The following is an 11,753-nucleotide window of genomic DNA, read 5'->3' on the forward strand; positions in this document are numbered from 1 at the left end:
GCTCATAGAACCTTTCTTTGCTGAGAAGAGCCAAGTCTAACAAAGTTAGTCATCACACAATGTGACTGTAACTGTGTACAATGTTTTCCTTGTTCTCTTTCCCTCACTCACCGTTAGTATATATAATTCTTTCTGGGTTTTTCTGAAGTCCATCCTTCTTCCATCTTGTTATCCTCAGTAACTAGCATAGTAACTTATATGTTATTTGCTCAATTGAACCAAATCATCATAGGGACCTCTCAGGATTAAAACCTTTTTTTATAGACCAAGTCTCAAACATAGTCAAGGTTTCAAAATTCAAGAAAATCTTGCAGAATATGACTCCATTTAAAAAAAAAAATCACTACTAATTGAGCAATTAAAAGTATCAATGAAACATAAACTAAAAATAGGACCCAGCTCTTTCTGCAAAATCAGTATAGATGGCAAATATTCCTGAGAGAATGACAAAAGGTACTGGTGGGGAAACTCCTTAGTATGATATGATTACCAGGCTAATTCGACCACCACCCCACCCCTAGGCTAAGCTTTTTATAACTTTAAGTAGGAGGGAAGACAATTATCCCTCCAGCTCAGCTTACATTCCTACTGGGCCTTTTTCCTAAGGTATCCTTGTAGCAAATTCAATCAATAACTCTTTTGTAATTAACAGCCTTATATAGTTTCTATGATTACATTAAATGCCCATGGTCACACTCTTAGCTTGTGTTAGAGGCAGAACTCAAACTCCAGAGATACTTATACCAAACTCCAGAGATACTTATTCCAGGGATAGGCCTTTACCCAATAATTCATGTCCCTCTCTTTAAAATCCATGTGCTGTTAGTAAATTTTGTGTGTATAAGAAACTAGAATTATGATATAAAAAGAGAAAAAAAAATCCCCGTAAGTTTGAGTGAGTGATGCTGATGTAATTCACCCAGTTTAGAGAGAATTGGTAATGTCCATAAAAACAAAACAATTAACTAAAGCACAATTTATTGTTCTGCCTTTCTCCATGTTTTTAATAGGGGAAATCAATATACCCTGATTCCCAAGTTTGATTGCAGAATACAAATTCCCCAAATTACTGGCCTTCTTCTGCAACAATTCAAACAAACTGGCATCTGCAGACAAAACCAAACCACACCAAACAAATAAGTAAAACTTTAAATGCTGATCACATAATTAGACTGAGAAACTGGGTGTGTCTCTTGGAAATTATATGATGACTTATGATAGCTCTTCATTTTACTCATAGCTTCCTCTTCCAAATATTGCCTCACTCATTAGAATCCCCTCAGCTTGAAGTCTGTATCTCTGTGAATAGTAACACATTTTTTCCCCAACATGCTCTTCAATGAAATCCTTTAGCGGAAGAAGGGGATTAGGCAGGAAATTCTACCATTTTCCATGGACTTTAGGAAGGACCTGAAGAAGGGCACACATAATTTTCCTCTCCATGCCCTCTAACACTTACAAAAAGATCAAAAACAAAGAGAAAGAGCAAGGACAGGAAATAAAAGCTGAGACAGACCAGCAAGTAGAAAAAGAAACTTAGAAACACTCACAAAACAATCAATTAAAGATGGAAAACTTTCCTTTCCATGCAAAAGCAAAAACAAGAACAAAGGATAGCCTTGAGATGCTACCAGGAGCCCCCAAAATTATGGTGCCCCTGTGACAAACACTGCAGTGCATCAATTACACACATTTTGGGGATGCTACCAGGGGCCCCCAAAATCATGGAGGCCCCGTGATGAACAACACAGTGCACCAATTGGAACCCAGAACCAAAACCAATGAGAAGCCCAATGTCTTGGGGTCCCTTGGGGGGTATATTGACCAAGGAATAGGAAGCTCCTGGGAACCCCAAGTATTATGGAGCTCCCTTGTCATACACCACAGTGCACCAGTGATTGGACCCGATGGTCAACACTCCACCACGCCTGGCCCTGCCCCTTTCCAAATTCAAAGGATAGACAGAAAATGAAACCATGGAAAGTAAGAATCAAATAAAAAAAAAACCCACTGACACAGACAATCACAGACACTCACCTATTAACCTTTGGAGGATTTCTACAGGTCCACTTGTGGCCCAAATAAAGGCAGGTCAGAGTCAGACAGAGAGACTAATCTTGGCTCATTTCAAACTCCAGAACCTTGGAAACATCCAGGTTCCAGTATCTACAGAGAATGAAATGGTCAGGGAACCCTACCAACCAAGGCTAAGAGCCTAGGCAAGCCCAGGTCTCAAAGGAGTGGTCTAGAAGCCACAAAGGGCTTCTAGGAACCCCTGGATCTCACTGGAGCCTCCAAAAATGTTGTGCAGAGAATAAGAGCAGGACCAAGACCTGAGTTCAAGGTAAATTTAGGTGTGGATTTATTGATCAAGTGCTCAACTCCCTGGAGCATACACTCAAATTAGGCAGCCTTGAATGAGAGACCATACAATACTTATAAAGGTAAAAACCATAAAATATGCATTTAGGGAAGGGAGCTAGTGTAAGCAATGACATACAGGAGCCAAGAACAGCCATTGGTTGGATCTATAACTCAGGGCTGATTTGGGAAACATGGCACAAGGGTGCAAGGGTGCTACATTCCTTGTGACAGGGGTCCCTCCTAGAACAGGGTGGAGGGTACAGGGTAGAGGGCACAGGGGAATGGAATTCCCCAGAAAAGGCTGGAGTCTTGGAAGAGGCCAGCGTCTTGTTCTGGGTGGAGGGTGTGGGGGACCCTGCTTGGTCAGCATTCTGGGTGTGGACTTTGCTTGTTCAGCATCCCAGAACAGGGTGGTCGCTTGCATGGGATATACTTGCCCCATGATCTTTTTGTAGACTTGTACCATGACCCTTATACAAAATATTGCTTCAAGGCTTACTGATTTAGGGAAGTACTAACTCAAGGAAAGATAAGGGGGCAGGGGACTATGCCTTGGGTGATTCACTTTTACCCAGAACTATGCCTTTAAGCTATTACAAGTATAAAGGGGCTTAATGGTGGGCTCCAAATCAGGTGGCATATGATTTGGGTTATGGCACAACAGTACCAGGCAACAGAAGAGGTGTATATCAAGAATAAAGACAGCATATCCCAAGAAAAATTAGGCTTGATAAACAAGATTCTCCAATAGTTATGGATGACAGTAATATTATAGACAACTTAATGAGTAGTGGATAAAGCTCTGTCAATGAAGTTGCTTCAAATCCAGTCTCTGACATTTATTAACTGTGTGACTCTTGGGAAATCCCTTAATCTCCCTCAAACTCACTTTTATCATCTATAAAATGGGATAATAATAACACCTACCTCCTAAGGTTATTTTGTGGGAATAGAAATGAGACAATAATTGTAAAGAACTTTACAAATACTTACGGCACTACATACATGCTAGTGATTTTGATGATCATAGCACATTAAGGTTTTAAAGTACCTTACATATGTTATCACATTTTATCATCATATCAATCCATAACTAGGCAAATGCTAGTATTTTCACCATTTTAGAGATGAGGATGCTGAGACTAAGGGAAATTAAGTGACTCTCCAAATTTCATACATTTTCTGTCTTAGGCAGAATTTATATTCAGGAATTTATTAAATGACCAACCCTCTATCAGCTATGCTAAATTTGTTTGCCTTCATTTTGTGATATACCTATGGAATATGAATCTGACAGCTTAAAGATTTTAATCGCCATAATAAGTACTTTATTTTAAAAAAAATGGTTAAGATCATAATGGAAAGGGTAGTTAGATGAACAGTAGACTTGGGGATGTGGTTCTTTTATTTTTTTCAAAAACGCTCTTGGGGCTTTGTTGTTTGTTTTAACCACCTGCAACATTGACCATTCTCTCTTTTGTTTTCACTGCCAACTTTGTCACCAAATTACTCCATTAGTAGGTTTTTTGTTTTGTTCTCTTTTTCAGTACTTTTCTCCTTAAAAACATTACATTACTTAAGGGATGGATGGAGCCTTTTAACATCCCTCACCTTACTCAGACCTATTTTCCTCTCTTGTTTCCCAGAAATCAGTCAGCAACATCGTCTCTGAGCAAAATACCCTTTTATTATGGTCTGAAAATGTTTTTCCCTTGCTGTGAAAGGAAGAGTCTAAGGTCCGATCAATACTAGTTATAAGACATACAAGAGTACCATCTGGATGATATCTCTCCTTACTGATTCTAAAGAAAACCAGCATTTTTTTAGCTCTTTGAACTTGCAGATAAGTTTACATATATATTATCATTTGACTCTCACAACAATCATATGAGGTAGGTACTATACTTATCATTGTTTCCAATTTACAGATGAAGAAACAAAAGTTTGGCTGCATGAAATGATTGAGTCATTACATCACTGAGAGGAATTGACTTGATGTAGTGAAGAGAGAAGTTGCCTCAGAGTCAGGAACATCTCAGTTCAAAGGTTGTCAATGGCACATTCCAGCTGTGAGATCGTGGACAAGTCACTTAACCTCAGTTTACTTGGCTACGACATGGGGAAATAATAATAATGATACCTATATCTCAGGTTTGTAGTGAGGATGATATGATATCATATTTGAAAAGGATGCCTAGCACACTGCTTCACACATAGTAGATGTTTAATAAATGCTTGTCTCTTTCCTTTTGTCCTTTCTTAACTTTTCAGTGTCTTAGGCTCTAATTTACAGAGCAAGTAAAATACAGGAACCTGTATTGATGGAAGACATTTCTTTATCAAAAGTTCTCTACTCCAATGAGATGATTTGCCCCTTGTAGCGGCAAGCACCCCAAGCACGTCCTCAGGGTTTGCCGCCCATACAGGTTCTTGGATCTGCTTTGTTAAAGGAAAGCAACTCAAAATGGGTTAACAAGCTTACTTTAATCAGTCAGACATATCGTTTACCTTGTTCAGGGGAAAAAGGTCAGCACTTTTTCCGAACTTCAGAATATACCGACATAATTATCAAGACAGAGAAACAGATCAAGTATACAGTTTCCAAACTGTCCAACCATTACATCCATACCCAGTCAACATCTGGGTTTCCACATCTGGGTTTTTCAAAGCCGGGGAACTCTCAACAACAGCTCCCCAGAATTCAGATCAAATCACAGAACACTTCTCAAAGTGAGTCCCCAAAACAAAGCTACACATCAGGGCTTATATAACCTTCTCCTGGCTCAGAGAATGTAACAACCTTTTGGACCCACTGGCCAATCAAAAAGTATCTACTGAAAAACAAGCCTCCCATCCCAGGCTTCAGGTGCACTTTAGCCTAGGGGCAGGGAAGATCTTCCAAATCTGCATTCCCATTACACCCCTAATAAAGCAAAAACAAATGAACAAAAAATACAAAACAAAATAGATTATGTCATAGGTGGAATTTAAACTTAGGTTTTCCTATCTTTATGCCATCTCTCAAAAATGATATATCACTTTCTATTCCTGTCTTTGTAGAAGCTGCCCCAATATCTAGATTGCACTTGTTACTTGCCTTTGCTTTTAGAATCTATACACACATATTTGCTTTACTTTGATACATGTTTTGCATATACTTGTATAAAGGATGACTGTCCAATGGGAATCTCCCTCAGAGGATGTGCAGCGTTCTCTGCCTATTGTCCAGAAGATTGGCCTTGAGGATTTGGTGAGCCTGCTTTTAGAAATGTTTGAAGATGCATAACGGACACGTCCAGTCACCAATTCAGAGCAGATGCAGGTATAATGTTGCTATTCCTCTTGTAATTTTATATGAGAAAGAAAATTATTTTATTCAGCTTCTCAGTTGGGAATGAGTGTGCATACAGATTGCTCCAATGGAAGTACTTTACCATTTCAAATCTATGTAGAGAGCAAGGAGAGAACTGCTATCAGTCTCTGGATGATGAAGGGGCCTTAAGTCTTAATCTTCCCTCTCAGGTCAGCATACAGTCTTGAACATGTGACATTTGTCTTTATTTTTTTATTTGTCAAAAGAATGGGTAAGACTAGATGAAGTTTAAGATTGCTACTAGAGGGGCAGAGTCAAGATGGTGGAGTAGAAAAAGGACTTCCATGGGCTTCCAGCTTCCACCTCCACCAATTCATGTAAAAGGTGACTGAACAAACTTTGGACCTACAGAACCCACAAAATGACATAGAGAAGCTAACCTCCCATAAAGGACAGCCAGGCAGGCTGGCAGGAAGCAGCCAGTGCAGTGCTCTGGGAGATGAGCACAGCTCTGCCTGAGACCATGGTTTTAGCCTTAGGGTGTGCTTGACCAGCTGCCCGCTGGAGGAACTTCAGATCACCAGCAGCTGGATTATCAACCTATAGATGCTAAGGACAAAGTGAGAAGTCAGTGCAGTGCGCACTTTGGGATCCAGTAGTTCTGGAGTGTGGTAGGCCTTTGCCCCCAGGGCAAGAAATGGCTGAGGTGTTATGGCCATGCAGCTGCCACCACATGGCAGTTTCAGTTACTGGCATGGAGATTGTATGGGGACCAAGCAACCACTCTGAGGGGTAATCACTTTTGCTTTAATCTGCGTGGATCTGGATTGCAGTCTAAGGTGGAGATTCTGGGATGTGTGACCAATTTACCAAAGCGTGTGGAGACTTCAGAGAGGGCAACCAACTAATAACTTTGGCAGCTGAGAAAATCCAAGTGATTGGGATGAAGCTCCCCTGTCTGGTAGCAGAGTCCTACTGTGGCAAAAAGGCCAAAAATCAAGTAATTGAGTGGCAACATGAGCAAACAAGGGAAGCAAAGGAAGCAGAGCAACCCAAATTTACACTCCTATTTTGGGAAAAAAAAAGGATCAAAGCATGGAACAGGAGGAAGATAGCAAAGTCAGAACTCCTGCACCAAAAACTTCCCAGTAAAATAGAAGCTGGTTATAGGCCACAGAGGAGCTTAAGAAGGATTTTTAAAACCAAAAAAGAGAAGTGGAGGAAAAATTGGGAAGAGAAATGAGAATGATGTAAGAAAATTATGAAATGAGAGTCAACAACCTGAATGAAGAAAATAATATCTTGAAAAATAGACTAGCTCAAATGGGAAAAGAGGCTCAAAAAGGCAATGAGAAGAATCTCTTAAAAAGCAAAATTTGCCAAATGGAAAAAAGAAACTCAAAAGATCACTCAAGAGAATAATTCCTTCATAATTATATTTTAGCAAATGGAAGCTAGTGACTTTATGAAAAATCAAGATAGTATTAAACATATCCAAACAAAGGAAAAATAGAAGAAAATGTGAAATATCACTTGAAAAACCAGTGACCTGAAAAATAGATCCAGGAGAGATAATTTAAATTATTGGGCTACCTGAAAGCCATGATCAAAAAAAGAACCTAGAAATCATCCTTCAAGAAATTCTCAAGAAAATTCTCTTGATGTTTTAGAACCAGAGGGCAAAATAGAGGTTGAAAGAATCCACTGATCAACTCCTGAAAAAGATCCCAAAAAGAAAACTCCTAGGAATATTACAGCCGGGTTCTGGAATTCCCAGATCAAGGAAAAAATATTAAAATCATCCAGGAAGAAACAATTTGAATATTGTGGAAACCCAATCAGGATAGCACAGTATCTGGCAACTTCTACACGGGGGGATCAAAGGGCTTGGAATATAATATTCCAGAGGTCAAAGGAGCTGGGATTAAATCTAAGAATCACCTACCTAACAAAACAGTATCATGTTTCAGTGGAAAATATGGTCATTCAATGGAATAGAGGACTTTCAAGCATTCTTTTTTTTCTTTTTGTAGGGCAATTGGGTTTAAGTGAGTTGCCCAAGGCCACATGGCTAGTTTGTATATTTATGAGTATGTCTGTGTGTGTGTGTGTTAACTGTCTGAGGCGGGATATGAACTCAGGTCCTCCTGACTCCATGGCTGGTGCTCTATTCACTGTGCCACCTAGCCACCCCAACTTTCAAGCATTCTTTATGAATAAACCAGAGTTGAATAGAAAATTTCTTATTCAGATAAAAGAAGTAAGAGAAGCATGAGAAGGTAAACATGGAAAAGAAATCATAAGGAACTTATCAAAGTTAAACTATTTACATCCCTACATGGAAAAACGATAACTGTATCTTATGAAACTTTTCTCAGTATGAGAATAGTTGAAGGGAATAGAAATGTATGTGTATATATACATATATATATATACATTCATAAATATATATGTCTATATAGGAGGGTATATGGGCATATGAATGCATACGTGATCGTTTATGTATTTGAGTACAGTTATACATAGATAGAGGGCACAGGGCCAGTTTAATACAAAGGGGTTATACCTAAAATGTGAAATTAAGAGGTAATAGAAGAATATAATGACAGCAGATGGGGAGAGACCAAAGAGGCAAGGGAAAATGGTTACAATTGAGGGGAAGAACAGGAAGGCAAGAGGGAATGGGTCAACCTTATTCTCATTGAATTTGGCTCAGGGAGGGAATGATATACACACTAAATAGGGTATCTCACCCTACAGGAATGTAGGGGGGAAGGGGATGAGATGGGGGATGGTGGAAGGAAGGGCAAGCTGTGGGGGAGGGAATTTGGAAGCACCCATGTTTGAAAAGGGACAGGATCAAAGTAGAGAATAGAACAAGTGGGAGGTGGGATAGGAGGGAGGGTAATATAGTCAGTCTTTTACAGTATATCCACTATGGAAATGTTTTGCATAGCTATACATGTACAACCTATACTGAATTGCTTACCTTCCCAGCAAGTGTGGGTGACAAGGGAGGAAAGAAATGGATATATATATGTATACTATTCTGGAAAGTGTGAGGGGGTATGGGAGAAGATATGGGAGAAAGCAGATTAGAGGAGAAAATATCCAGTGCAATCGCTATTTTTGTGTCTTGGGTAGGGGAAAAATGGGGAGAAAATTTGTAACTCAAAATCTTGCAGAAATGAATGATGTCAACTAGAAGTTAATAAACCATTTGACAAAAAAAATACAATTTAGCTCACATGATGGATTGCCTTTTCTAATTTACATGAACCCTGATTTACCATATTCCCTTGCATTGAGAGAACAGGATGGTGTTAAATGGCCACAGTAACCTACTGCATGTTCTTCCATGGGGAAACAGAAGTCACAGAAAAAGAGCAAGATGTTTATCCTCACTAAAAGTGGAGCTGTTAACAAACTACCTCAAAAGTCTCTTTGCTACAGATCCCTTCACTGATTGACAAACCTGCCCGCTGCACTCACTGAAGAGGAACAGGTCCAGTTTTCAATATTGTAGCCTGTTCCCACTAGACCTAAGTAAAATCCTGACTGGAAACCAAATGTGATGAAGAGGAGAAAGGGAAACTCTTGGGTCATGCTCTCTTGATCTACTTATCTGTGTATTCGAACTGCAGTGTACCAGAACTATCCCCATGCACAATGGAGCAAATAAGCATGTTATTCCTCAAAAAAAAAGATTGCTCCTAGCCCCAGTTGAATAATTCTATGATTCTAGACCATGTCTCATGTTCTCTTACAACTGAACTCTAGCAGGAAATTTAAATTGTCATCGTCTTATTTCCAGTATTCTGGGCACACACAAAAAAAATCTGTATGGTGGACCTATATCTACCAGATATGTATTCTTTTTGTATAAGTATTGCTTCCTTATCCTAAATGTGTCCTGATTCTTTTTTTTTTGGTCTTTATTAATTTGTTCCTTTACTTTGAGTTTACAAGATTCAGTTCTCCAGTTCTTTGAGTTTCAAATTTTCTCCCCTTTTCTCCCCTTCTCCCCTCCCCCTGCTCCATGGCAGCATACAATCAATTATAGGATCTGCAAATAGCTTCATCTTAGACATTAGGTTATAAAGAAGGATTGTATGAGGAAGAGGAAACAAAACCAAACAAGAAAAAGAAAGAGAGCAGATAATTTTCTTCGATCTGCATTCAAACTCTGTTCTTTCCAGTTCCTTCTCTGAATGTAGAAATCATTCTCCATCATGAGTCTTTTGGAGTTTACTCATAGCCCTGAATTTCTGAGAAGAGTCCAATCTATCCAAGTTGGTCATCACACATAAGTTGTATTTCTAATTGTGTATTTTTCCTGGTTCTGTTCTTCTCACTCAACATTAGTTCATATAAGCCTCTCCAGGTAAGTATGACGTCCTCTGCTTTTCATTTCTTATGGTGCAATAGTATTCCATTACATTCATATACCATAATTTTTTAGCCATTCCCCAATTGATGGGCATCCCCTTAATTTCCAATTCTTTGCCACCACAAAAAGACCTGCTTTAAAAATTTTTGTACATATGGGTCTTCTTCCCCCTTCTATGATCTCTTTGAGTTACAACCCTAGAAGTGGTATTTCTGGGTCAAAGGATGTGAAATTACTCATAGTCCTTTGGTCATAGTTCCATATTGCTCTCCAGAATGGTTGGATCAGTTCACAACTCCACCACAATGTATTAGTTTTCTATTTTTTCTACATCCTCTCCAGCATTTATCATTTTCCTGTTTTGTCATCTTAGCCAATCTGACTGGTGAGATGTGGTAACTCAGAGCTGTTTTGATTTGCATTTCTCTAATCAATAGTGATTTAGAACATTTTTTCATATGCTTATATATGTCTTTAATTTCTTCCTCAGAAATATTTCTGTTCATATCCTTTGACCCTTTATCATTTGGGGAGTGACTTGTATTCTTACAGATTTGACTAAATTCTCTGTATACTTTAGAAATGAAGCCTTTATCAGAGAAATTGATTGTAAAAATTCTTTCCCAATTTTCCTCTTCCCTCTTAAACTCGGTTACATTGGCTTTGTTTGTACAGAAGAATTTCAATTTCATGTAATCAAAATTATCCATTTTGCATTTTATAATGCTCTCTAATTCTTGTTTGGTCATATAATCTTCCCCTCTCCATAAATCTTACAGATAAACTATTTCTTGCTTTCCCAGATTGCTTACAGTATCATCCATTATACTTAGATCATGCACCCATTTAGACTTAATTTTGGTATACAGTGTTAGATAACAGTCTATGCCCAGTTTCTGCAAAACTATTTTCCAGTTTTCCCAGCAGTTTTTGTCAAATAGTGAGTTCTTATCCCCAAAATTGGGGTCTTTGGGTTATCAAAGAGTAGGTTATTATAGTCATTGAATGCTGAGTCTCGTGTATCCAATCTGTTCCATTGATCAACTGCTCTATTCCTCAGCCAATACCAAATAATTTTGATGACTGCAGCTTTATAATACAGCTTAAAATCTGGTAGAGCTAAGCCACCTTCCCTAGCATTTCTTTTCATTAATTCCCTTGATATTCTGGACCTTTTGTTCTTTCAAATGAATATTTTTACTATTTTTTCTAGTTCTATAAAGTAACTTTTTTGGTAAATTGATTGGTATGGCACTAAATATGTAATTTAATTTAGGTAAAATTGTTGTTTTTATTATATTAGCTCAACCCAGTCATGAGAAATTCATGCTTTTCCAATTAGTTAGATCTGACTTTTTTGTGTGAAAAGTGTCTTGTAGTTGTGTTCATGTAGGTCTTGCATTTGTTTTGGCAGGTAGATTCCCAAATATTTTATTATGTCTACAGTAACTTTAAATGAGATTTCTCTTTCTATGTCTTTCTGTTGGATTTAATTACAGATATACAGTAATGCCAAGGATTTATGTGGGTTTATTTTATATCCTGCCACTTTTCCAAATTTATTTATTGTCTCAAGTGGTTTTTTTTTTTTACTTGATTCTTTAGGATTCTCTAAGTATATCATTATATCATCTGTGAAGAGTGATAACTTGGTCTCTTCTTTGCCTAATTTGATTCCTTTGATTT

The sequence above is a fragment of the Petaurus breviceps genome, unplaced genomic scaffold (assembly GCF_028583685.1).
Source record: "Petaurus breviceps papuanus isolate PSGF00001 unplaced genomic scaffold, PetGlider_PUasm1.0 139, whole genome shotgun sequence".
In the NCBI taxonomy this organism is placed as follows: Eukaryota; Metazoa; Chordata; class Mammalia; order Diprotodontia; family Petauridae; genus Petaurus; species Petaurus breviceps.